Source organism: Phasianus colchicus, chromosome 2 (genome assembly GCF_987193195.1).
Source record: "Phasianus colchicus chromosome 2, bPhaCol1.hap1.1, whole genome shotgun sequence".
Classification (NCBI taxonomy): domain Eukaryota; kingdom Metazoa; phylum Chordata; class Aves; order Galliformes; family Phasianidae; genus Phasianus; species Phasianus colchicus.
The window spans coordinates 9,614,007-9,640,884 of NC_143437.1; the positions used below are offsets into that span (position 1 = coordinate 9,614,007).

At 40.0% G+C, this 26,878-nt stretch overlaps 1 protein-coding gene across 13 annotated transcripts in view; it reads right to left on the bottom strand.

Annotated features, from left to right (window-relative positions):
- ALK (ALK receptor tyrosine kinase) overlaps positions 1-26,878 on the bottom strand; it is a 332,192-nt gene that overhangs the window by 299,427 nt on the left and 5,887 nt on the right. For 10 of the 13 annotated variants that reach the window (XM_090134727.1, XM_090134725.1, XM_090134729.1 and 7 more), the window contains 2 exons: positions 22,765-22,837; positions 17,499-17,592 (listed from right to left, as the gene is read on the bottom strand). The gene's annotated coding sequence lies outside the window, so the exon portion shown is untranslated. Of the gene's footprint in view, positions 1-17,498; positions 17,593-20,153; positions 20,248-22,764; positions 22,838-26,878 lie in introns of all 13 variants that reach the window. The other 3 variants (XM_090134723.1, XM_090134728.1, XM_090134721.1) reach the window with 2 other exon arrangements.

Consider the following 26,878-nt stretch of genomic DNA (forward strand, 5'->3'; position numbering starts at 1 on the left):
AGAGACTTAAGGAAGTGGGCTTCTCAGTCCAATGATAAGCAGATATTTAGGGCTGAAAACAGAATCAGCAAGCTGCTTCAAGAAGATGAACCCTTGGCACTCAGGGCGTGCTTTTTCCATTAAGTTCCTAAAGTAATACTTCCCTAAACTCAATAACTGCCCAAGAGTGAATGGCTATAAGGTCTCCTGCAGCTGTTTCAGGGGGCTGTGTCAGGGATTCCAGCAGGGAGCAATGGGGATATTGCCTTTCTGCGTGACAAGTCAGTCAAATATCTATTTGACTTTGCTCTGAACTTTTCAGGTTGGATAAAAAGGACAATAACGCTTAACTGCAAAAGGCTTTCTTTCATATATGAAAAATGTAGTGCTGCTGCAGGCACATTTGGAACACATTGTGATAGCAGTGATTGCAGTGCCTAGCTTTAAATGGGAAAATGTTGGCTGGGGGCCTAATTTTCAAATGCAAAGAATTAACGGCTTTCCCATCAGCTTCAGTGAGATTGTTGCTCAGCATCTACGAGGTGAAACTGTGTTCCCAGATGTTGCTGATGGCACCTTTAGGCTTGCTGCCAATCACAGACGGCTTGGGTAGGTTTTTTTTTTACTGAAAAAAAGTGGAATGACCTCATAATAGATATATTTCATTTCATTGTAATTCAGAGACAAAACAAAGTTCTGCATATCACTGAGTGCAATGGAAACTGTCTTCAAGAGTCGCCTTCACATGCCTGCCAATTTCAGTGAAGCAGTTGGCTTCAGATAATATGTGGTACAGTTAGCAGGTTGAAGAAACCAGAGATCTGTTTCACCACTTCTCTTGGTGCACCATCCTGAATTGTTACTGCTTCACAGATGCTTTGGGATAGATAAAGCAGAAGCAATGCATTCAGGATCACAGAGCTCCAAGGCAAAAAGCTAAGGAAGCTTAGCTGTTCCCTTCCTGATGAGATGACAGAGGTACCATCCTCCCATCCCTACATTCACGATGCTCTCTTCTTAGCAAACTTTTTGGGTGTTCACAAAAACGTAATTCATTACCTGTGTTCCAAGGTGACCATTTACAGAAATTTGCAAGGTACTGAGATAAGTCTGTCAGCCACTATTATCAGCCTGAAGCAGCTTTTTGTTAATATATTGAAGGTCATGGCTTAAAAAGCCCCTCAGATCCTTCACACAAATATGCAGATTTATTTGTAATTGCTTCCAGTTTTCAAGCAGACACAAACACTAAAAGTTTATACACCGTTTGCATCCTTCCTTTGAACTAACTTATAGTAATTCAATGATCTTTCTGTTCATGTGGCAAATGACAGGGCGTAAAACAAATACCAAATTTCATGATCTTTCACGTGATGAAGGAAAAACTATCCACTGAAGAACAAGCTCTTTTCAATCACATTCTGCTCTGTATGAAAATATATTTAGCAGTGAAAGAGGATGTTTTTAAAAAATTGCATAACCAGCCCAGTATTCTGCCTGGAATACCCATTTTTTTCAGCTTTCTATTCCCTGTGAATCATTAATATGACAAGCATAAGCAAGGTAGGCTTGTGATTGAATTTGCTGTTATTAATAGGTTCCGATCTGCTGCAACATCAGCCCATATCTCTTCAGGCAATTAAAGTTGTTTTTTTTTTCATTATTTTAAAGAGGCTTTAATGGATGTAGTCAATGGGCCATCTATTATCACGAGTGAACTCAATTACTATCTTAGTCATGATCAATATTTAGTTACACCAAGTTAGGAAAAATACTGAAAGCTTATAGAGTGGTTAAGTGGCTGATGATGTTAAGACAGCAGGAAAGCTTGAGAGCATTAAGAAATGTGCCTTAAGTAAGTACAGTTTGTCTTGATATTTCTGAAGTTGTCCAGGAAATGAGTGCTGATGATCATGTTTTCTGACCCCAGTATTGTGAATTTGCATCATGGAGACAGAAACTGACTAAATCTCTCAGTGGGGGAAGGTTAAATAATTATTTACTGTTTCCCAATGTGATGAAGGATATGTTTTAAGAAGCAAATTGACTACAGAATTCTCTACAAATAAGCCAAGCAGATGTGGATTCATGTTCACACAAGTGACTGGCCAGGGTAGAAAAGCTTGTTTTAAATAATATCTTTGGACTATTGCCAAGCAGCTCTGTAAGAATTTAGTAAATACTGTGTCCCAGCAAGGTGGGCTTTGCTTCACCTGCAAAGCCTGCAGACTGGGCCCAGAAGAACCAATAGTCTCATAATGGCTTAAAGAGCAAAATTTATTAGAACCACATCAGTAGCATCTCAGTGTTGCTGTCTGCATCATTTCCATACAATGATTTATTCATTTCAGAATGGGGCTATCAGGTGATTTGAAAAGTTGGAGGGGAAGTCTGGAGTTTCTGAATTCTGTGTTAGATTTTCTCTGACATTGCTTAACATTTCTCCATCGGTTCTGTTTGTTTGTTTGTTTTTTGTTTTGTTCTTAATTGGCTTCATACTCTGGGAATTGAAAGGCAGATAAGAAGAAAGGCTAAAAGAGTAGAAAAAGCTGAGGAAAGAGAATCCACACAAATCCATGAGTTTATGAGCAGACTCCAAGATAGTTGTTTTCCCTGTTTCTTTCTTTCTTTCTTTTAAGTTAAAGCCATCTTCAGGGCAGTCAGAATATTATTTTTTCTTGGAAGATCTTCAGTGGGAGATCCTGAAAACCTTCACGTTTTCCAGGTTTTACTGGCTGTTCTAAGTGATTAAGTTTGTCTTTGCTTTAGCAGAGCCATGAAAGGCTGACCTATATTTCAGAAAAAGATAGGAGAAAATTAATTTCTGTGGGTCTTTCTTGGATGATGTCCCAGAGTACCCATCGGAGCCTGCCAAGCAAGCCATCAGTAAAAGATTACAGACTTCTGACGGAGAGGCTTGTTGATGGTCTATTCCTACTGTGATTGAAACATGCTGGCCCCAGGAAAGGAAGACAAGAGCTTCCAATTAATCAATTACATTTCACAAATGAATTGTTAAGTAACAATGGGTCAGTCATTGAATCTTACTGAATTCTCTATCTTGAAAATGAGCTGAGATCATTTTTGCATGCATGGTATAAAGCTGAGAGACTACTGCAAGCACTAATTTGTGTTGTACTTTGCAAAGATGTGAGGGGTTTGTGTGAGACCCACAGTGGAATCCACAGCTCTCAGTTACACTAAATCCACTGAGGCAGCATAAAAGTGTATCAGCAAGGATGGAGGTTTTCTTCTTCCGCAAATTGATCTAGTTTCATTTAGAATGCAAAAAGTGCTTTGTCCAGATTGCTTTCTGATACTAGAATGTTTAACTGGGTTAAAAGAACAGTGAAAGAAATGGATGCAGAAAAATGCAGGAAGGTCTATTAAAAAGAAAGTTGTGCCTTCCCCTCAAAACCTTTGACATCACATTGAGGGCAAATAAGTATAATTTCAGTAGGGTCGTCTGGCTCTTCTGAGCCTTCTGGGTAGCCATGAGGATCAAGGGCACCAGCCAAAACAAAATATCAAGGAGAAGTTTGACTTCCTCAGACCTGAAACAAACAGGCAAACAAAGGAGAACAGTTTTCCAGCATGAAATACACTCTTGTTCTCCTCATCCATTTTATCCTACAAATCATTTTCAATCAAATAAAATGTGAAGGTTTTTTTGCACTATTTTGTTTGTCCTCCTACTTCAAAACTGAAGTGTAAGTGTTTTAACGAAACATTCTCTTTTGAGAAACAAAGAAATTTAGCTTTCACTCAGAAATGTTTGTTGCTAACAAATTTAAGGCCAGTATATTTCCATAATCAGATTTTGATGGACTTAAATCTGCATTTTTCAACAAGTACAATATTCAAACAGTGGCCAAACTCAAACTGGTGTAACTGTTAACCCAGAGCAGCCACTCTCCAATGTACAGCCGACCAAGGGATGAGAATTGTTCTCCCTTCCCCAAATGAACAACATAGAGAAGTGATAATATTCTAAGGCTGGAAAGTATGTCATCATTATCTGCCACAGACTTCATTACAACCTGCCTGAAGAAATTTATTTTCAAAACCTGCTGCAGACTCTGGCTAAGCAGAAAGTTCACAGCGTATTGGGGTTTCCTGAACTAAAAAAAGTATTCACCTTGACTTTACTAAATGCTTGTATTGACATCCAAGCAAGAAATAAGGAAACCCCATTAAAACAAAAAGCAGCTGTTTATGAAACAGGTTTTTAATTGTACCATTTGAGTGTGCACTTTCCTGATTGCTTCATAATCTTCAAAACAAATCAAAACAAACAGGAATCTTTTTTCCCTACATAATACACTTTTCTTCAATATTTGTCTGTTTAAAAGCTATTTAAGTGCTGTTGCCTTTTGCACTTGGCTCAAAAGAGCCTATAAAGACATTGCCCTTGGCAAGAAAGACTGCTTTCTTCAGGCCCAAATCTAGAGAGGTGCAGAGTGAGCTCAGCCCCCCCTGAAGTCAAGACAAGGCCCCTGGAGATTAGGACTTCTGAGACTGTTTCATTTCCATTGACTTCAGATTTGCAAGTCTTTGTTTTTTATCTTTCTGCAAAGTGATTTTTAATTAAAACAAAACATGTCAGAAAATCCCACATTTCATCAAAGCAAAATCCAAAATAGCCTTGTCCCTCTGTGTTTGCTTACTGGGTACTCTTAGGAGCTAGGCCTCCTATTTAAAAGCGTGTTGTATTCATGTAAAGGGAGAATGGAAATTTCCACTTCTCCATAAATTTTCTCCAGAATATTTCTGTTTGAAAGTGCTTTGCATAAAAGAACAAATTTGCCATAGAAGAAAGTGTAACTTCCATCCTCCTAGTATATATTATATCTTTTGACATCCAAACGAATCATACAGGATTAATCTGCTGTCCATTTGAAAACACTGTGCTTCTGTCCCATTGCCCAGTGACCAAAATGTGATACAGTGGTGATACCTACTGTTATTCAAGGGTGCATCAGGATAGGCTTTGTCAGTAGAGGCAGGAATATATCATATACAATATCATTAAGGGCTCATTTCACATGCTGCATTCCCAGTCACCTCTGCACAAAAAAGATAAACTAAAAATGCAAGGGGTGTAGAGAGGGGTTTCTAGGATGAGTTCAGAAACAGAAGGTCTGTCTTGCGGAAAATGATAAAAAAGGACTTGGCTTATTTATTCTATTGAAATGAGAGTACAGAGGGGGAGATAATCACTCTTCATAGATACATCAAGGACTAAATATCAAGAAGGGAAAAGAATTATTTAACTTCAAGAATAATGCTGGAACAAGATCAAATGGATATAAATTTGTCATGAATTAGACTGGAAATTGGGAAAGGTTACCAACCGTTAGAAGAATGAAATTCTGGAGTAGGGCTTTCAAATTCTATTTATGTAAACTTGTGATATGAATCCTTGAAAAATAAGTGGATCTGAAAAAAAGCCTTCATGAACTATTTGTTCAAGGTGTTGCTTCCACTGTATATCTGTGTGAAATGTACTTCATGTTCTGGAGCTTCCACTGATTACCTAAGAGGGATAGGAAGAAACTTTTTCCACTTCATACATAATTTTGCTTCTCGGGCTTTTTTCCTCCTTTTTTGTTTTTTCCCCCCTGTTTTGCTTTCCCTACGGTAGCAAGGATTAGTCACAGGAAAGAGCAGAAGTAGAGATAGGTGCAGAAGCATTCCTTAATATCTTCTGGTTAGCTTTGCTGATGTTATTGTCCACATACCTTGATTTGCACTGATTGCTAGATTGATGTCAGTAGCTAATCTTCTCTTAGTATGTGACTTTCTACAGCTTCCTGCAGCTCACTCACCAGTCATTTGTCTTCTTGATCTACTAATTTCAAGGGCCAGTTGGCTCCTGTGTCCCCAGTCCATGTTGGGCCAGCATTCCCGTAGTGCACAGCATTCTCTGCTACAGCACTCCCAGAGCTCTATGTCTTTGGAGCTGATGGTAGTATTTACAATTAGGATCGTTCTAAATAAATTAATTGCTCTTTCCTTTATGTATCCCAGAACAAAATGAAGCTTGGTCCTGCAGACTGTTCTTACATCAGTAGCACACTGTGCCCAATACAGATATCTTAGCAAGAGTAAAAAGATTAAGTCTCTGAATTCTGTCTGTCATGCAGATTCTGCATCTAAACGGCTTTATAGAAACCAGTAGCATATTTGAGAGATAAATAAGAGCAGAAAGACAAAAGTAAGGGGGAAGGGATACATTTTCAGCTGAGATTTTAAATGAGATGGAACATCGATGAAGCAGAGAAAAACAGACATGCCTTTTCCAGATGGCATAAGGCATAGAGAAGTATTTGGTAGAGAAGCAAATACTGATTCTTGCTTGGAGACCGGGCACTTGCCATGCTGACCACTACTTCTGCTGTTCCTCTGTGACCTTGGTGCTATTCCTGCTCATTAATTATGCTGTTCCAGTTCTCCTGGATATTCAAATCTGAGCATTTCTTCCTTTGTATAGTCAGGGAAAAACTGAAGTGATGTGCATCCTTATCCATAATTCTGGAAGATTGCTGAAGGTCAAAGCTAGGACAACCAGTGCTTGCTTCTTGTAGGGCTGCTGTTATCTGAGCCGTTCAATTAAGATGAGGCTGAAAGAAAAGCTGATGGGACTTTAAAAGCTCTCATCTCTCAACAAAGCCGTCTTCATATCCCATGCCTCCTGTGCTCAAGGAGCCCTGGGATTCCTCAAATTGTATTCAGTGTTCTTTCTCTCCTCACAGAGGTCTCAAGGATGTTTTAGGAATTTAGCAGATTGGAATAACTGGAACAACAAAAATTACATTGGTTTCATTTTGGAAAAAAAACCAACTTTTTTTTAAGACGTGATAGGGAAATTTCTTCTTACTTTTTTAAACCAGCTGTGTTCATTAGTTACACAAATATTCTCTGCTCACATCAAACTCTGCATCTGCATTTGCCTACCCACAAGATCTGATGCAAGTGATTCAGGCAGTCCTTCCTCATTTCTGCAGGATTCCTGGCTGAACACTCCTGACATGCACAGACAGCGCTGGGCTCAGCATGAACTGCAGCATAGCAGGCATGTGCCAGCTGGTAAGGGGCACTATGGCTGGTGAGCAGCTTTGAATAAAAGCACAGTAGTTAAAGTATTTATTCAGAAATTGATGGATAAGGATTCATTAGGAACGTGCCTAGAAAGAAACTTGAGTTTAGTTAGCAAACAGGGTTAAAACACTCCAGTGTCTTCTGCAGCCATTTCCCAAGCAAAAAATAAAAATAAAAAAATGCAAAATTCATAGGTCATAAAAAAGAATGAGAGAGAAACACCATGAAAATGAGAGGAAAAATACCAGATGAGTTGAAGCTGACAGGCTTGTGCTGTTGGTGTACAGTGGGCACAATGGGTAAAGGACACAAGTATGCTGCATGCATTCTGCATTACCAGCTGGAAGCACAGGTGAGGAGCACAAGAGATTTCCCACTGTGTGCTCATTTCAGTTTCTATCTCTTTCCACAGATAGGGAGCAGGCAGAAAGGCTGCAAATCACATTCTAGCTTACTCTTCCTGAGCCAGACTCTGTAGATTCTAACTCTTCACTTAAAAAGAGGAAACCAATTACAAACAATATGCTTCTGCAGATGAAAAGACCAGCTTGCTAATGAAGGACTAATAGGAACCCATTCCATCTTAAGCCAATTTCACACCATCTCACTGTTAATTTAAATGTTTTCTTTAACAGATGTATTTTTATTTAAGATTAAGAATACAGTATTTCTTCTTATTGTTCAAACTGTGGCCTCAAGGATTCTAATAAAAATAGTTTTTATTCCATGAAATGGAAAAGAGGATCCACTCTAGAAGAATTAAGAAATCTGGATGATATCCTCTGCCCTGATATTCTCATCTGTCTTGGGAGATATACAGTAATATAGAGAGAAGTCCAGAACTTAGGTTTTGGAAGTGAGGGAGGATTTTGTCTATTTGACACTCTAGTTTTTTTCCACTTACTAATTGGGCCTCCTTAACAAGAAATGGGACTGAAAATAGGAGAAAACTTCCCAACACAAACTAACAAAACAACCATAAAAAGAAGTCTTGTTTTATGACATGCTCCATTGGTACTGCAACATTCTGCCTATGTGGGCATATTTTTTAACACATTATGCAAAAACAAGTCAGGGAAGATGCTGAGGATTGTAATTTTCTAATTTAATTCTGCCATTTCCAGTAATGGAAAGCCATACTATGGCTATTTATCTTCATAAGTGACAGATGCATTTCATTAAAACTTCCTTAAATAATTTCTCATGGCACTTGAAGGAGGAAAAAAAAGAGTGAGAACATATTCATTTTGTAAGCGTACACACATCAATGTTTTGAGAGCTGTTGAACACAGAAATGATCAATGACATTGCATTAAATAGGTCAAGTAAAAAGACATTTGTCCGGTGTTTTTGGAAGAGTTGATGCCTGTTGAACACTGTTCATCTGACACTGACTGTTGCTGGATGAAAATATGCTATTAATATCTCTGTACAGGGATATAATGGCTGCCACTTAGGGGAAGCCCGAAACTCTGTGTAAGGCTATGACAGACAGATGCTTCCCTCACAGGTACTTCTGTAGTGCTGCCATGTAGGAGCAGTAGGATGCAGCAGCTGCAGAGCAAGTGACTGCAAAATGATTTGGCCAAGAAGTGAAGAGCCTTCTATTCGGTTGAAATTGCATATAAATAAGCAATGTTCCAGGGCACGTGAATATTCACCTAACTTTCATTCTGTGCTGGACAAGTGACAGTGAAGAAATAAAAGCTCACATGAAGAAATCTGCATCATGTGCTGTTGAACTTCTAAAGGGTGGATGTTCTGTGTGAGGTCCTAGCCCAAATTTTGGCATAAAGGAGTTGAGCGAAAGCAAGGAAATCACCACAGAAGGGAGAGCTACAGGTAAAGCCATGTGCCTTTTTTCAGTTATCCTCATAACCAGTGTAGTTTAAGGAAGCTTAGGGAACATTTCCTAGAGGGTCATCAGTTCAAAGAAAATCATCAGTGCATCAAAATCATTCTCCTCACTCACTCAGTTATCCCGTAAAGAAGATGGGATGGAATGGCTTAGAGGTACCACAAATATTTTGTGCTCCTCCACTGTCATCTTAAAATAATTTTTTAACTTAGAGTGTTGACAAAAGGGGACAGTGTCAAAGACAGTCTTGCCCAAACTCCTTTCTTGCAGGTCAATTATCCACTCTAGCAATTGATACCCAGCAGTGCTGGTGAAAAGACAGGGGACTATGTGAACCGTTGAGAAAGGATTTACCTCTAGAACAAGTAAGTGCTCTTCCATACACTGGTAAAACGGATGGAGAAATTTTCATGGTCTGTAGGCAACGCTGTTCTTACTCCAGGGACCCTTTGTTTAAGCCCCACAGCTGTCAAATGAACTGGATGAGTGCCCTGCAGTCCCTGTTGCCATCCCTCTGGCACTCTTCCTATTTGGCCTCAGCACCTTTCACTGGGCTCAATATTTACTCTCAACTCACTGAGCAAATAAACCCAAGTGAATAAGCTATTCAAGAAATGCTGCCCAGTTTTTGGTTCGTGAATCTTGCAATCTCTTCTCACTGTTTTTCTAAACTACTCACTGAACACGCTCCATTTGTTATTCTCTCCCAGTGGAATTTGTTGACAAAAGTCATGCTGAGTACTACACCAGCATAAATCAGCACAGACTAGACAGGTGGTCTGCTTCCTACGCTGACTGTAATGCTAACTCTGAGTAAAAAAAATCACCTTCTTAATGGAAACATCAGCAAATGAATCAAAGCTTGCTTCCTTCAATGTGTTTTGAAGGTGTAGTTTCCTTAAGTAAAGTGCTCTTAGTGCTTTCCACAAGGGCAGAACCACTGTATTCAGAACAACACCAACCAATGTTTGGTACAAAACCCTACAGTTTAGGGCAAGATTTCACTTCCTCCCTCCAGCCAATCTGGAACCTGCCATGAACACATGGTACCTACTTCCCAGGTCCCTTTGTTTTTCAGCAGCAATCGCATCCTTTGAGAATTCCAGCTCTAAAAGCTCTAAAAGCATATATCATGGTAATTCACAAGTTAAATGGACCTGTCTCTCATCCAGCACTGGGCTTCTGAAATGTAGGACCTCAATAAGCAGAAGAGCCCAGCATGCAAATCGTGCACTTGTAAGGTTTAGCCTTCTTCCCTCACTGCTCATGAAGTAAGTCATTACTGATGCACTGCAGCAACACTGTATGAGAAGATGAGGCAGATTCTCTTGCAGGCTTCTTCCCTTGCTATTTTTTGGTGTTATTACCGCTAATGCTTAGTCATGCTGAATTTATGACGGTTGCCTTTGAGTCATGAGGGCAGGTTGATCCAGCTGGCCCTTACTGCAAGTGGATAAGACTGCCTGTTTGGGCAGAGGATGAGCACAGAGGAAGTCATGCAAAAAGCAACTCAGGGGAGCAAGGCTGGGAACGGGAGCTGATGACCAAGCTCCCAGTGGTGGAGGGCTTTCTTACTCATGCTCTGGTGTTCTGGGCATGATTCAGTCTGTTCCCACCACACAGCACTCAAGGGCTGGCCACGCATAAAGTCCTCTGTGCTCCTCTGCAGCTGGGGTGATCTTTTAACCATCACTTCCTTACCTCCTGCTGTGTTTTGTGCAGGTGATTAGTAACATGCTTCAGGGGAATGTCTTTATAGCTACCAAAAGTCTCCCTTGCAATTAGTCACTGTCCACACTGTGAAACTCATCAAACTTAGAGGAAGGAACGGAAGCTATCTGCACTTGTTGAAAATGGGGAAGATGAAAATGCAGATGTCTTAGTGTTTTGCTCTTGGTCCCACAGCTATGATTACTCTCTCATTCCATGAGATTCCTTTAGAAGAAAAGTCTTCTAGCTAAAGGATAAAAAGACCAGTCAGGTTTTGTTTAATTTATTTTGAAAAATCCTTTTTATGCTTCTGCTGACCCATAAAGACAATTCTGGTTCACTCAGGGAGGTGGGTGTACCCCTTTGAAAATGAAGAGCTGTGAGGCCCTCCTGCTTCACCTTGCAGATATCTAAAGTGAGGAAGGTTGACCAGACCTCTTAGTGGATCTGAGGCATGTTGAAAAACAATTTTTTTGGTAAGAAATTGTTCTCATATGTAAAATTGTATTTGTGCACCTTGCAATAGATCTGCAGATCTGCACTTTTGCTTTGTGTTAGGAATGGCCAGTAACAGAGATTTTATTAAGGTTTACCCATCAGATGAGGCAGATACAACAAATACAATGAACAGACTGTCCAGAACAGCAAGCCTCAGACTCTGAATAGACAGATGTGTCCATTGTCCCAGGCGATGGATCCCCAGAGTGGCTTGGGACATGTCTGAACATCCCTACAGCTTGTATTTCTGCTTTGAGATCACTGTGGCAACATTCGTCCATAACAGGCAACCTCAAGACTGGAAGTATATATGAAATAAGGGCTTTCTGAGAACTCTGAATGTGACTCAGACATACAAAATATTTAGCTGGGATCCTCCGTAATTGCTGTAAATTGTCTCCCTCTTGAGGTATAGATTGACGTAGCAGTAGTTAACATTGTGACCTGAGAGAGCACTTCACCAAACGCCATGGGCACAAAACCCACAGCCTGCCAACCCTTCTGAGGCCGCAGCAGAATATGGCAACACTGAAATGAATGATAATATACTAGAGCAGATCTTTAGGTGACATAAATAAGTACAGAACCATGGTCTTGAAGCCACTTGTACTTCTGTTTCCTCTTCCTGTCCATCTCCTTTGTTACTTTATTACCAGTGTCATAAACCCATAGCCCTCCTGTCTATCTCACTACAAGAATAAAAAACTTGAGTCAGTTTGCAGTGCACAATACATTAGCTTGTGATATGATACCAGCTGTAATGACACCATCTAAAGAGAGAAATAATCAATTCAAAATCATTGGATTGTTTTTCTTTTCCAAAAAGATACTTTTAGTTTTCACATTTGCAGAGAAACAAGAGTCAGTAAAGACACTGAAAGATTTATGTTTTCTTTTTGTTGCATGATTCTACTGATTTAAATTCTTACTTTTACTAAAGTTGGGCTTAATGAAGTGATGCACTTGTCCCAGCACTATGAGGATGAGAGTTATGAAGCAACTGTAATATGTAATCAGATACAGAAATGAATCTTATACAAGCAAAAAAGATCAAGCAGTGAATGATATCATCTCAAAGCAATGATAGAAGCATAGACATGCCCACAAAGCAGTTTCAAGGGAAGAAAACTAGCCTGATTTATTTTGTGAAGATATAATACTATTTTAAATTTATGTGGAGTTTCAAACAAATCCTTATAATATTGCTCCACTGGGTTCTCCAGCTTTTTCTGATTGTCGATAGAACCCAGAGTCACACAGATTTGTCACATGGCTCGGGAGAAAATATGAGTCACAATGGCAAAAAATGATGTGAAAGTATGAGTTAAGTCCTGCTTTCATGTGTACAGCATGCCATCAGAGGACTCATAGTAGAAACTACTTTGGGAGTTCACTATGGTATCAGAGATTTGAATTATGTACTATGACTTGCGTGTCATTTCCTATGATGCTTTAAGAGCATTCATGATATATACACAGGATGTTTCCTTGCCAATACAAACAGAAACGACTCCTCTGATATCTGCACCCAGTTACATCTCTTAAATGCTTGGCTTTCATCTTTTTCTTCCTTTATCTATTACCTTTCTTTGTAAGACGTTAGTTGCATTTAATTGATGGAGTTCCTTAAAGGTTTTGTTTTCATCTCTGCAGGGTCTATTTTTAAAAGTCATTTTGTCACTCTCTCATTCACTGCCATTGCTTTCCCTTTTCCTTCTGACTGTTAAGTCAGATTCCATTTTTCCTCCAGTTGCTCCACACAACCTTGTATTCAGCATATTGACCTTTCATACGCTGCCATTTGGATCACCAGCTCTAGCCATTACATTAGCAACACACAATTACACCCTCAAGGTATACTCAAGTGCAGATCCTACTTCTCCACAAATACCTTAATGAATGGAAAGATGCTGATGTATGTTTGAAGTATGTTTTCAGCTCACGTATTAGAGAAAGATTCTGCAGAGACTTGAAACCGTGGGTAGTGATGGGAGCATTTTCCAAATGTCTGTGTTCCACCAGAGTGCCCCCCTGCATGGTGCTGTTTTCCAAAGTGCCCATGCATTACATACTTTCTAGAGGTTACTGCCAGAACTGCACCCAGCTGTCACAAGGGAGCTGTCACATCAAGTGCAATCAGATGGGTTGCTTTTGGTTGGTGTGAGGACGGGATACTTTCAAAAGAAGTGTTCTCAGCGACTTATTTGATCAGTTTTGACATTGGTTATAAATACTGACCTTAATATTTTTGTGCTATTTATTGCTCTTTAGGGAGTGTTTGTGGCTAGTAAAGTATTTATGCCTTTTTTTATTATTTTTTTTTTACTTTATTTTTCAGAACTGAAAACATGTTTTTCTGTGAACAGCTGAGATCAGAACTGGAGCAGCTCTGACTTCTCCCCCAACAACAGCACTGAGTAGTAAATCTGGCACATGACAAATTGCCCCATCGTCAAGTGGGGAATGACTATACACCTGTGCAGGACACGATCTAGCACTTTCTTTATGGTCTTACAGTTATGAAAAATTAAGCAATACATGAAATGGTGGTTTTCACATAGTTCAAGGTCTCATTTGTCCAGATCATCATGATTAAAATTCTCACGGTACCAAGACCATTGAGAATGAACTATCATTCTCCTTTTTAGAATTGTGAGAGAAGGGAATTGGGGAAAAGCCTAAAGACAGTATGAATAAGTATGTGAGAAGAAGGGAATTTAGGTTCATTTTGGACTTGCGGTTTCATTTATGTTTCATTTCTGGTCTTGAGCAAGGCTTTTGACATGGTCCCCCACCACATCCTTATCTCCAAACTGGAGGGATGTGGATTTGATGGGTGGACCACTCGATGGATAAGAAACTGGTTGAAAGGCTGCAGACAGAGGGTGGTCATCAATGGCTCTATGTCCAGGTGGAGGCCGGTAACGAGCGGTGTCTCCCAGGGATCTGTCTTGGGACCGGTGCTCTTTAACATCTTCATCAATGACATCGATGACGGAATCGAGTGCACCCTCAGCAAGTTTGCTGACAACACCAAGCTGAGTGGTGCAGTCAACACGGTAAAAGGAAGGGATGCCATTCAGAGGGACCTTGAGAGGCTAGAAAGGTGGGCACAGGTGAACCTGATGAGGTTCAACACGGCAAAGTGCAGAGTTTTGCACTTGGGCCAGAGGAATCCCAGGCATCCATCCAGACTGGAAGGAGAGGTCCTTGAGAGCAGCCCTGCAGAGAAGGACCTGAGGGTCCTGATGGATGAAAAGCTTAACATGAGCCAGCAGTGTGCGCTTGCAGCTCGGAAAGCAAATGGTATCCTGGGCTCCATCAGAAGAGGGGTGGCCAGCAGGGACAGGGAGGTGATTGTCCCCCTCTACTCTGCTCTTGTGAGGCCTCATATGGAGTACAGTGTTCAGATCTGGAGCCCCCAGTACAAGAAAGACAGAGAGCTGTTGGAAAGGGTACAGAGGAGGGCCACAAAGATGATCAGGGGTCTGGAGCACCTCCCCTACGAAGACAGGCTGAGGGAGCTGGGCTTGTTCAGCCTGGAGAAAAGAAGGCTGCAGGGTGACCTCATTGCAGCCTTTCAGTACCAAAAGGGAGCCCACAAACAGGAGGGGAATCAACTCTTTGAAAGGGTAGATAACAGCAGGACAAGGGGAAATGGTTTTAAGTTGAGAGAAGGAAGATTTAGGTTGGATGTCAGGGGTTACTATGAGGTGGTGAGGTGCTGGAAGAGGCTGCCCAGAGAAGTAGTGGATGCCCTGTCCCTGGAGGTGTTCAAGACCAGATTGGGTGGGGCCCTGGGCAGCCTGGTCTAGTATTAAATGGGGAGGTTGATGGCCCTGCATGTGGCAGGGGGATTGGAGATTCATAATCCTTGAGTCCCCTTCTAACCCTGGCCATTCTGTGATTCTGTGATTTTGCATACATTACAGCAAGACTTATTCAAAGCTTGTCCATCATTGTAAAGAGTCTCTTCTCTGAGATCCTCCTGAGGAAATGAGATTCTGTGGTAGTTAGCCACTGCCTCAGTGGATCCTCCATCAGCATATTGTCCTCCTGGTGAAAAGATGCAGCTTCCCAACCAATGTTCCTCCTCCTCTGAGCTAGCACAGCCTTGATAATAAGACCCTCAAAAGTAGAGGAACTTCAAATATGTGGTACTTTTTTTGCTGGGCTAGAAAGAATTAAACACAGCAAAGACTAGCCATGCTCTTAACATGGGCTCCTTCAGGATAGATATGGAACACTGCAAGGCTTTTGGAAGTGAGGGAATGTGGCACTGCTTTGTATATAATGTGCAGAAAGAAATGCTGTTGCACAGACATCTGGAGGCTTAGGTCAATATTAGTCATCCAAAGATTTAAGTCCAATTAATTGACCAACTTTTTTTTTTTTTTTTAAATTAATTAGACAAGCCCGTTTGCTTTGCAAACAGCTGGGCAATAAGGCAATCCATAGCTAAGGGTTTCCACACAGTTTTATCCCACTGCTACCGGGGTTTGACCTTCATCTTTCCCTACCCTGCAAGGTTTCAGGGCCACACAATTAGTGGTACTGTTGCTGGTACAGGATCTTCATAGTTTCTCTCTTGCAGATGCCCTACCTCCAATCTGTGGTACGCTGTGATATATGGTAAATTTTAACTCTACAATCAAGCCACAAACCTGGAGGAAAAGATTATTTGCAGAAAGATGCAATGTCATGGTATAACCTGGACTGCTAGTGAAGTCTGCGTGGGGACAGTCATTTATGGCAGAGTAGCAAAAAGGAAAAAAAAGAAAAGAAAGAAAAATTGCAAATATTTTGACGTTTTCTAATAGAAATCATTTTACTCCTCATCCCAATGGGATCTTTTAAGGCTAAATTCAGTCACACTTTTCAGAAACAAGTTTCTCTGCAACACACAATTGAAACCCAAAATTAAAATCTCTTGGTCTGGTTTCCCTCTGGGCCAACTCAGCTGGATGCAATTTTTCCTGCATTACCCATACATATTTTCTGTTCTGTTGCAGAACAGAAAATAAAGGTCAGCTTAACCATTAGAACATGCTTCCACATTTAGCTTGCTCAAGAAGCAGGTAGTTGTGGCAGGCAGAGTGTGTACAGTGAGAATACGTTCCCATGAACACACTTATAAATAATAAAAGTGTTTATGTAAAAGTTGAAGAAAGAGCTGTGAGCCCTTAGCACATAATTCTGTTTTTTGTGGGATAAGCAATATTTTGCACACTTTGACAAATTTTTGCCTAAGTAATAGAACAAGTAAGTTTCTACTGATAATGTATAAAGGTATAATAAGACAATAATCTAGCCATCCATTCCTAGTCTATCTAGAGATTTATCAGCTGAGCCACTTCAATTCTATTAGCCTGATCCACCTGGTGGTGATGTTCTTAATTGAATCTGGATCAATATTATTTTCATTCCAAATCCAAAACACAACACCATACCAAGTACCATGAAGAACATTAACTCTATCCCAAAACCACCATACTTGTTTAACCTGCAGTGCTCTGGTGTCACAATTTTCTCTTACATCTCCTAAAACCTGACCTTTGTTTCACTGGCTCAACTTTGAATACTTCAATACCATCTCCAGAAGCAGGTCTGGAAATGTCAGCAGAATTATCCTAATGTTAAGATGCCACTTCACATCAGCAAAAGCTGTAAGTAAGGAAATCTGCCCATTAATGACAGTCAGTTTCCAAGGTTCTGGTCTGACACTTTGTGTTTCTGTGGGGAATCACTGCTCTTTGGAAGACACTTTCCTTGCCTTAAAGTACACTTGCCATGCAGACCTTGGGGATTTTGACTGGATTACTGTCCAAATCTATCCAAACAGATATTCATGAAATATCATGCAATTCTGGTGTAAGTAAAAATCCTTCTTCACACTGAATCTCAAGAACTTTGTCTAGTGAAAGTCTACTCATTTCACTTTCACTGGCATCAGCTTTCTGTCATCCTCAGTTCAGAGTCTGGATGTTTCCCTATCATGATTTAAAGATTACAAGCCATAAAATATGAAATAGGATGCAGGGCTGTTAAAAATAATGATGAGATGAAATGAAAAGCCCATTCTTCTCAAGCTACAGCTTTTCACTTTTCTTATTCTGACTCACATTCTAGGGACTTGTTTATTTCTTTGCTTCCTTCCCCCCCCCCCCCCTTTTTTTTTTTTTTTTTTTTTCTTTTCCCGTTTAACTACTGGAAGACGAAAAATCCACCTTGTATCCCAAGAGCTGAGACTCTCTGACATATGGATGTCTGGAAGCTCTGGCACTGACTGCTACTGCTCCCTGATGTTTGATCCCAGACCCCCACACAGAGCAACATACAGGACGCTCAGTACCTTGGAGTCCAGAAGGATAAGCCATGCAAATCTCTGATGATGAGTTGACTAGATGATCTTAGAGGTCTGTTCCAACCATAATGGTTCTGTGATTCTATGAAAATCAGGAGATATGAGTCAGACATAATATGTGAATAACACACCATCTGAACACTACCAACTTATTGATGGTCAGATAGTCAGTGCAGCTCTCATGCTACAACACCAGGTACCTCTGTTTTCCAAAATCCATAGTAATATTCTGCTATTCAGTACTTAGCGTTCTGGCTTGTAAAAATCACCATTCACCTTTCTGTCTGTAATTTTAAAAAATGGCATATTTCTCAAAAGAAATTATAGTCTTTTAATTTATGACTTAAATCAGTAAAACAATCCTATCTCCTGTTTAACATGTCCCTTTTCACTTTAAAATCTCATAGTTATTGTCAGTGAAAAGGCCTCATCTTGCTGAATGTATGGTAAAACTGAGGTAGAACCTGTGCTTTAAAGACTCTCAACATGGACAGTCTCAAACTAGAGAGTCAGGAAGAGATTCACACACATCTGCTTCAATCTCTGGAAAATATTGCTTGCTTGCCTTTACACATTAGAGATGCAGAGATCTTTTCATAGCTTGAATTTAGAAGTTTACAACACCTGTTCATTTTTCTAGCAGTGCTCATAGGTGGATTTACATGGGTCAGGAAGACACACATAGTCCCTTGTTTGTAGCATTTTGAAAGACTTATATTTGCTCTTCCAGTAACTCTATTTGAGAGATGATGAAACTAAATGATATGTCAAAAAGAAACTCTGAAATGAACTGAAATCACCACAGTACCATATGCCACACTATGCCTAGGCACAGCAAGAGTAAGTTAAATTCATTATTGCAGCTGCCAGAGTGAATTTGTTTGTTTTATTGGTATATGACTCAGCATTAATATTTTTATAAGGCAGTTCTTGATCATTCTGTGTACAGATGAGTAAAATTAGTAACACAGAAAAGTCAGTCAGCCTAGTATGCCTATTCTGGGAGGCAAAGCAAAAGTCAAAGCATCCAGATATTCTCTTTGGAATGGACAGATTTTCTCATTAGCAAGAAAAAGCATTATTCAGGGAGTTGTATATGAAAGCTAAAAGTACTGAGTTCCCATCTTAGGTCAAGCATTGCCTGTAGTGATCTTCAGTTCCTCCCACAGCCTCAATTTGTTGGTCCATGAAATAAAAGTAACTTTTTTTCTACAGCACAAATGTAGTGAGGCTTTATCAAACATTCAGTAAAGTACTTAGTGATTCTGGGATAAGAAGATAAATGAAGAATTAGGTGTTGCTAATTTATACATGTTCCTGCTAATCAGATGTAGAATTGCTCCCAATCCCAAAATAATTAGTCTTACACCAGTGAAGAAGTCTCCTGAAGCTTCAGGAATGAAAAAGGAAAGAAAGAAAGGAGGAAGAAGAAGAAAGGGTGGATTTCTGATTTGATATCAGTTGCACAAATGACCTTAATTTTCACATTCTTGATCACATTCATCTGACCTTGCTCATCAACAATGTGACTCCTTGTGATTAGCACCTTTATTGCTGCCATATTCATTTCTCATCAAGAAGCAAAGCACTTTTATTACTTGTGTTATTGGTCTGATCTCAATTTTCTTATAGCTCTGAACTAAATCCAGTCACCATTTTTCTTTCTTGAAGTGATCCACAGTACTGTGCTCAGTTAACAAGACTGCAAACTGTCATTTCATCTTTTTTAACAGTCACCATACAAAACAAAGTAATTTAGCTTTGCCATAACTACTGGATTTTGCAGATCTCTCAGAAAAAGCCTCAAATTAAATATCTGTGCCATGACATATGTGTGATACCATTTCAAACACTAGCATTCCTATTTTTGTAGGCTTACCCCTATTCCCTCCTCCTGCCATTTCACATCAGACCCTAATGCTCTCATGTCCATCCTGAGGGGCTGTGTGTGAGCTGAGTATGTCTATTAGACATAGTTAATTCCTTTCAAGGCCTTTTTGTGCATGGCTGTGACTGACAGAGACGGGTGCTGTTTGCAAGTATCAGTGGAGCATGACCTCAAGTCAATACAATGAATGATGAAAGAAAAGATTCATTCAGCATGTGAACTCTGTGCTGAGATTAGCCAGAAGTACCGAGCACGTACAAATTGCTGTTTTGTCAGCAAAGAGCTTGATGCAGTTTTGAAATATTCCAGCTATTATAAGCCGTCATCCTTGAGGCTGTGGTAACTGAAAAAAAGAGGAGTCAAAATAGCATTTCCAATCCAAATGTCTTTGTCTTCGATGAGAGGTTTGGACCCAGATGCTCAGAGCAATGCAAGACCACCTGGCAGCTGCATCCTCAGTCTGATGTGAAAGGACTTTTAGTACCATGCACAGATGTGTTTCCAAAGATCAGAGAAGGGACCATAGGGTATGGAGCCCTTCAGTGGTAGATACCAGTTTAACTCCAGTCTTGTCAGGAGCAATGGGAAGTCACAAGAATCTCTGCAGTCTGTCTGGCTGCTTGTTCTACTTGCGATCATTTGAGTTTGTCATTTTGAGTGGGCACAAGCTGGCCTTTCAAATGCCATCTTTGCAACCGGTGTTAGCAGAGCAGGAAGAGATAAGAAGGGACAGGGCAGGTGACTTCTTTTCTCACCTATGCAGTTCTGTCTAGAGCAGAGTCGTTATCTGTCTTGGGTGCACAGCCTATATTAGCATTCAAGGTATATGCAATCTGTAGTGGGCTGAAACTTAAGAATTTTGAGGGAAATATCAGTGATATTTTCATGATTTCTTCCCAGCTTATTGTTAGTCTTATCTTAGAATTTTTAAGAACAATAGAGCCGTTAGCAGAAAGATTGGAAGAAACACAGTTTCTCTCCCTCCTCTGACCAGTTCTAGGAATAATAGTCCCGAGATGCAGGACTGTGAAGAGGATATCACATCTCCTTCTATCTGGGTTTCCACTTTGATAACTACATGCATGTAGAAGCAGGTTCTACCATACATTGCTGCTTTGAAATCAAATAATCAGAATCACAAAGCTGTAGGGGTTGTAAGGGACCTCTGGAGATCATATAGCCCAATCTTCTGCTAAAGCAGGTTCCTTACAGTAGGTTGTCCAGGAGGGTCTTGCGTGTCTCCCAAGAAGGAGGCTCCACAGCCTCTCTGGGTGGCCAATAAGTCAGTTTAGAATATAGTAACTTCAGTACTTCCTGTGAATAGAATCCTCTCACCTATTTTCGCTGCCTGCCTCCCTGAGGCATGCTTCTCTTGTCTTTGTATTTGGTAGTATTAGAAAACCTCAACATCGTCTGTTCCTCTTGCAGTCTTGTTTAAATGGATGAGCTGCTTCTCTCTATTTCCAGTCATCTATCAGTTTTTAAAGTCCCTCAGAACATCAAGATTGACAATATTCCTGCCTTTTCTTAAAGGTGATCAAACCCTAAGACAAAGCTTACTATATTGTTCCCTTGCCCTTATTCCATCTTACCATTTACAGCTGCCACAGTAAGGGGACATAGAAAAATCTGCTTGAGAGGCAAAGGACAGTATATGCCTTGTTTTGTAGAGGCAGCAATACCTACCCTGGGGTTGCAGCAGCCTGATAAACCTAACACATAGAGATTTCAGACTTATTTCTATACATATGCTTTGTTGTTGCTACTGCAGCTAGTAGCTGTTAGAAAAAAGATTTTGCTGAAGCCTTTTGCTTATTTAATGTCATTCCCCATGCAGATACAGTTTAGACTATCAAATTATTTGCCATACTTCTGTGCAACATCTGTTTTTTCCCCAACAATCTTCCATCATGTGCTGACCCAACCCAAAGCTGTTTATTTTAGAAGACATAGATTATAAACTTGATACAGAAAGTGTTCTAGCTGATAGCAACTGGGTTTGCTATTCTCTCCTTGTTCCCCTCACTCTGTTCATTTGTGCTGCACTCTCCCATGGTTTTTCTCTGCTTTTTGTGTGGGTATCTTACAGAATTATTCATTATGATACTGGATTACTGTAAAGACACTCAATAGGAATTCCCATTCCGTTACTTCTGGTGAGGATAAACAAACACTATTTGTCCTCAATCACTTCACCAGACAACTGAACACAAAATAGTTACTAAATTATGAGTGCTAAGAGTGAGCAAAAGAAGAAAGGAGAAGGAATATACTACTACTTGTGAAGCAATTGCTCTAACTATACATTTTCATTCACTTGCTGTTGCGGGCAAAAACAAATATCAGCTGTTTGGAAGGGTGTGCACACAAAAATGCTCAAACCTGCAAACAACAGAGTTGAGTCAGCAGTACAGAATACTGCTACTAATACTACTACTACTAATAAATGAGGCAACATTTCCTAAAGAGCTCTGCAAGCTTGCTGGGATTCTTTTAGCTGCCTTGCAAATCTGAGTAGTGTGCAGGCAGTTGCCACTAAGTGGTGTAGATGGGAGAAGTGCAGCAGCAACACACCATCTTTTCTTCCAGCATGAAGACTGGAAAATACCTAGAACCTGAGCTTCGGAGGCAGTAAATTAGACTTCCAGTGCCACCTCCTGGCTGTACCAGACACTGAACAAAATGTAATATGCTAAACAGCCTCCTTTGTATCCTATTCCAATTCAGGTCATGGGCCTGAATGAAGTTCACTAAGATCATCAAGTTTCATGTCAGCCCTGGAAAATCTATGCAGAATGGATACATAGACACTGCCTCGTGGATCATAAATAAGAAAAAGTTTGCTGACCTTATGCTGCTCTCTATGCGTGCATTTTAAAATATAAATGAAAACATTGGTATTCTTCCTATCCTTGCTTTTTATTCAAATGTGTTTTATTATAGTTTCTCACCTTGCAGAGGAAGAGCACTGACTCTAAAGACATCTCCAATGTTATCCTCCCAAATATTTAGGAATGTCTGCCTTTTTATTGCTTTGTAAAAATTCTATCAGAATACAAAGATGAACTATACAGTTGTTTGTTCTGTTGCATGAGACTATAATATGGAAAAAGACCCTAGTTAATATTCCTCCTTTCCCTCCTAGTTTGCAATGTCTAGCAATATTTCCTTCTAATGGTGGTGCAGGGATGGAGATAGATATTGACTTTCATCTCTATACAGAATTCTGCCTTTACTGCTCCATAAACTGCTCCAAGAGAATAATAATAATATGATGATGTCATGATTTATAAACACAATATAGTTTTTTTACATTTGGTATTTTTACAGTTTCAAAAATTATTTTCTTTCAGAGATTCCTTTTACCTGAACTTCTACTCAGTAGAAAGACTCAAGGAGATTATCAGCCTAAGAACATACAGCCATTGGTTACAAGAATCTGTAAGTAAAAAAAAAAGGGGGGAGGAATATGAGTTTGGAGCTCTTGTTACTTCAGATCTTTCCTTTAAATTGTCACCCATCAGTATGGGGCACGTAACTTCTAAGCTACCTCAGTTAGTCAGGTCTTCCATCTGTAAAACATGAGAATCATGCTGTTCTACTGCATATCAAAAGATTTACAGCAGTCCATTCTTCCTCATTAGTTAAGGACATTTCTCCAAGTGAAAGTATAAACTTAGATAAAAGCAACAGTGACTGCATACTGAAACACACACAATCTCTGCTCTGCACGTGAGTAACATCAAATTCACCTGGTAGAAGCACATTCTTTACTTGGTTTACACGTGTGTGAAGAGGTACTGTATTTTTTAATGAGATTTGTTTCCATGATAGGAATTGCGCTGGCAGTTGCATTAAATGTATGTTAAATAGCCTGCTGAAAGCAGAACTAGCTTCCTTACATTTGTTTCTTTTAATTAATTTGTACAGGATGTTAATCTTGAATTAAGTTCTGGCTCATGGTATCTATAAGATCAGAGTCATCCTTTCATGTAAGCTTTGCTCACCTCATTTTCTTCATAACTGTTAACCCTTTGATGACACATAGCTCACAAATTATGACAGATGACAGAGAAATAATAAGAGAAGGGCATCTTTGTTCTGTCACGCTTCTACAAAAATGCAGTAAGTTCTTTTCTTTCGTCTCAAGGCAGATGGAAATTGTTAACATTTTCAGCTGGACAGAAATTTGTATTTCTGGCCAGGTTTAATTTACGTACCTAGCATTTCATTGAAATTAAGTTACTTCCCACGTTAATAGAAAATAAATGATATTATATGCAACCCTAGTGACCTCCAAATGGAACTGAAACCTTTTAGGTCCCCAGAACAAACCTCTGTACTGTGTGTTAATAAGTAACTGGTAGCAGTAGATGTCTGTTATCATCCTTATGGATCAATCACATAAGGGAGAAACCCACTGAGCAAACTTGAGTGATATAGAATACATACTTAATCACGAGATAATACAGATACTTGCCAGGAAAGCCTGACTGCTTCTATAATGGAGAGGAAAGTACAGACATAGGGTTGTATAATTCTGGTTATCCTTTCTCCCTTTTTCTCCCTTCCTACTGTTCTTTCCTTTCTGTAATGTCAAGCCCTAGAACAGTCTCCAGTTTTGTCCTCTTTATCTGCTTTACCTGCTTGCTGGCCCTGCTCCCCGCTCCTCACACAGCAGTGCTCTGCCCTGCTTGGCAGAAGCTGCCAGCTGTGGGTGGATGGAGCTGCACACAGTCCGGCAGATGAGCTGGCACTGAGATGCTGGAGGACTGGAGAAGGTTTGCTGCATATGTCACCACCAGGAATTTAGCTGCTAGATTCTAACTAGATCCTGCTGAGGGTGTCCAAATTAAAATTAGTCAGAGTGTATGACTCGCCCAGTTCATGTGTTCCTGGATACAGCAAAAGTAGCTTACTTGATACTGGAGATGTTGCTTCTTACAAAACCCGCAAGAAGTACAACTTCCAAATGAAAGTACCTTCTTGTTTATAAACATCATAAAAATCAAGATATTTGCCTGACTCCAATTTTCCTGAATTGCTGAATTTCAGATGAAATTTTCCAAAGTCTGGCTAACTTCAGCTACAGAGAAAGCAATCACTGACAGACAGAGTTATAAAACAATTTAGATACCTCTGCAATGTCTGCTTTCTCTCATAGCAGCACAGAGCCTAATCATATCTCACTGCAATAGTCCCTTTACTTTCAGTCCCATAGAATGATGCACACAAAAGGCATTGAACTTGTTCTTGTCTCCAACAGACATATCAGAGAAAAATGAACAAATGTAGCATGATATATACCTTACCAAAGGACATAATGTCTTGGCCTGGACACAGGCCTGAAACAGGGGGCCCCTACATACTGTTAGATAGCATAGGTCAGGCCTGTGTCAGCTGATATTCTTCCTTATCTGAGACGCTGACACAAGCTACAGATCATTCCCTGTAGGCAGCCTGGACACAGCCACCTTGCTTTGGTAGCCACATGTCTTTAGCTGTGCCTTGCAAAAAGTTATTTTGCTTTATTTACTAGTAGAGAGAGATTCAAATGGGCTTATAACTACAGAAAAAAATGACTAAGTGATCACCCAAGGAGATGATAAGACTGCAGCTTACTTCTCCCTCCACTTATCATCAGAGAGAAAGGCCAGTGGTACTCAGGTCATTAAACTTCCCAAGTAAGGCAGTAAGATCACCTATATACCATACGAGTTCTTAAAATTGTAGCAAAATAATCCAAAGGTCATTTTTATACTCATAGGAAGAGACCATAAAGATAGCATATCAAGCACATTACAGCAGATGAAGCTGAGGATCACTACCCAGATGATTCAATAAATATGATTAGCATCTGCTCTTTTTCCCATTTTGTTCATATTATGATATCTTGGCAAAATGCTAAGAACAATTTATAAGGAAAAGGTTATGGATGCTGGCAGACAGGCAGACAGGATCACAAGAGCTTGAACTTGAGGAACAGTACCTGCCAGATTCAAATAAAAAACCTTTCAGAGCAAGGGAGCAAGTGGGGAAAGATTAAAAAGAATAGACTAGCCTGGACAAGTTAAGACTCCAGAGGTAAGATTGACAGCAGATGTTTTAGATGTCAATTGCGTGCAAACATCATAATGTGAGCAATAGTTAGAAAAAGGAGCCTTCTATAATGACCTGAGGGAAAAGCAGACAGAGCATCAAGGAACATCTTTACAAATAGATAATCCTCACAGAAAAGGAAAAAAAAAAAAAAAGAAAGAAAAAAAAAAAAGAGAATTATTTACCCAGGGGGAGAAGTGAAGGAAAGACTTCAGTCAGGCCATCCGGTAATGAATTTAAACCAGGGAATTCAAGATTCAAGTACAGAGAGAAACTTTAAAGCTTGCTTTTGGAAAGCAAATATGGTTCAGACTGTCATAATTTCTACCTAAATCCAATGACATAGGTGGAACTAATGACTTGTGAGTCTATTAAGAGGAAGATACACCAACTTATCAATCACAGAAGAAAACTTAAAGCAGATAACAAAGGAGGAAAGAAAATGAGAACCACCTGGCTGGCACCACCAGTCACAAATAAGTCAGACCTACAAAACTTGGAAAACATGAGAAGTACTTAGAAAATACACCAAAAATTCTTCTGACAGATACTATACCCCCCTTCAATTAGGAGGAGAGCTCTGAAGACCTACTGCAGAAACCACAGAATTACTAAAAGTGGAAATAAAATGCAATAAAATAAATCGATTGAGAATGATAACGTTCTGAGAATTAAAACAAGTGTATTCCTGCCACTGGATCATTCAGTTTAAATTAGCTGAGGTGAGGCAAGACTGCAGCCAGATCCAAGACCTAATGCTGTGCTGAAATGCAAATCCCAATGAGCAATTATACAAAAGCTCTTACTAGGCAAGTTTTGGGGGAAACCTTAAAAATAGATTGTAAAGAATAGCCTGACCAGAAATGAAGCAGCAGTGTGTGGAATATCAATTGCTATGCCAGGGGGAAGAAATGAAAAGAATGTGCTAAGAATGTCAACTATGACCCTGCTGTGAGACACTGGCTCCCCAAAGTGTGCAGCAAGGGCAGCTATGCTGTGAGGTACCAGCACACACAGCAGAAGAAAAGAGCTAGGCATAGAGATGTGTGCTCCAGGCCTGGGAGGACACCCTCACCTGCCACAGAGGGCAGGTCACTTCCACAGCCTGTCTTGGAGGCTTGATCTCTCTCTCACAGCTGCACAACATACTATGAAAATCAAATGCAGCATTCTGCCTCACTGATTTTGCACAGGAATAAAGATTAACTCCTCTTTCCAGTCTTACTTAGCATGCTAACAGTTTGAATTAGGTGAAGTAGACTGTAGATCCCAGACACAGACGAATTCTGTGGAGTTCTGCACATACAAAAGACTCAAACTCAAACCCACTCATAACTTGCTAGCAATCACAGCTTTCTATATTTGTTTGCTCAGGAGAAAA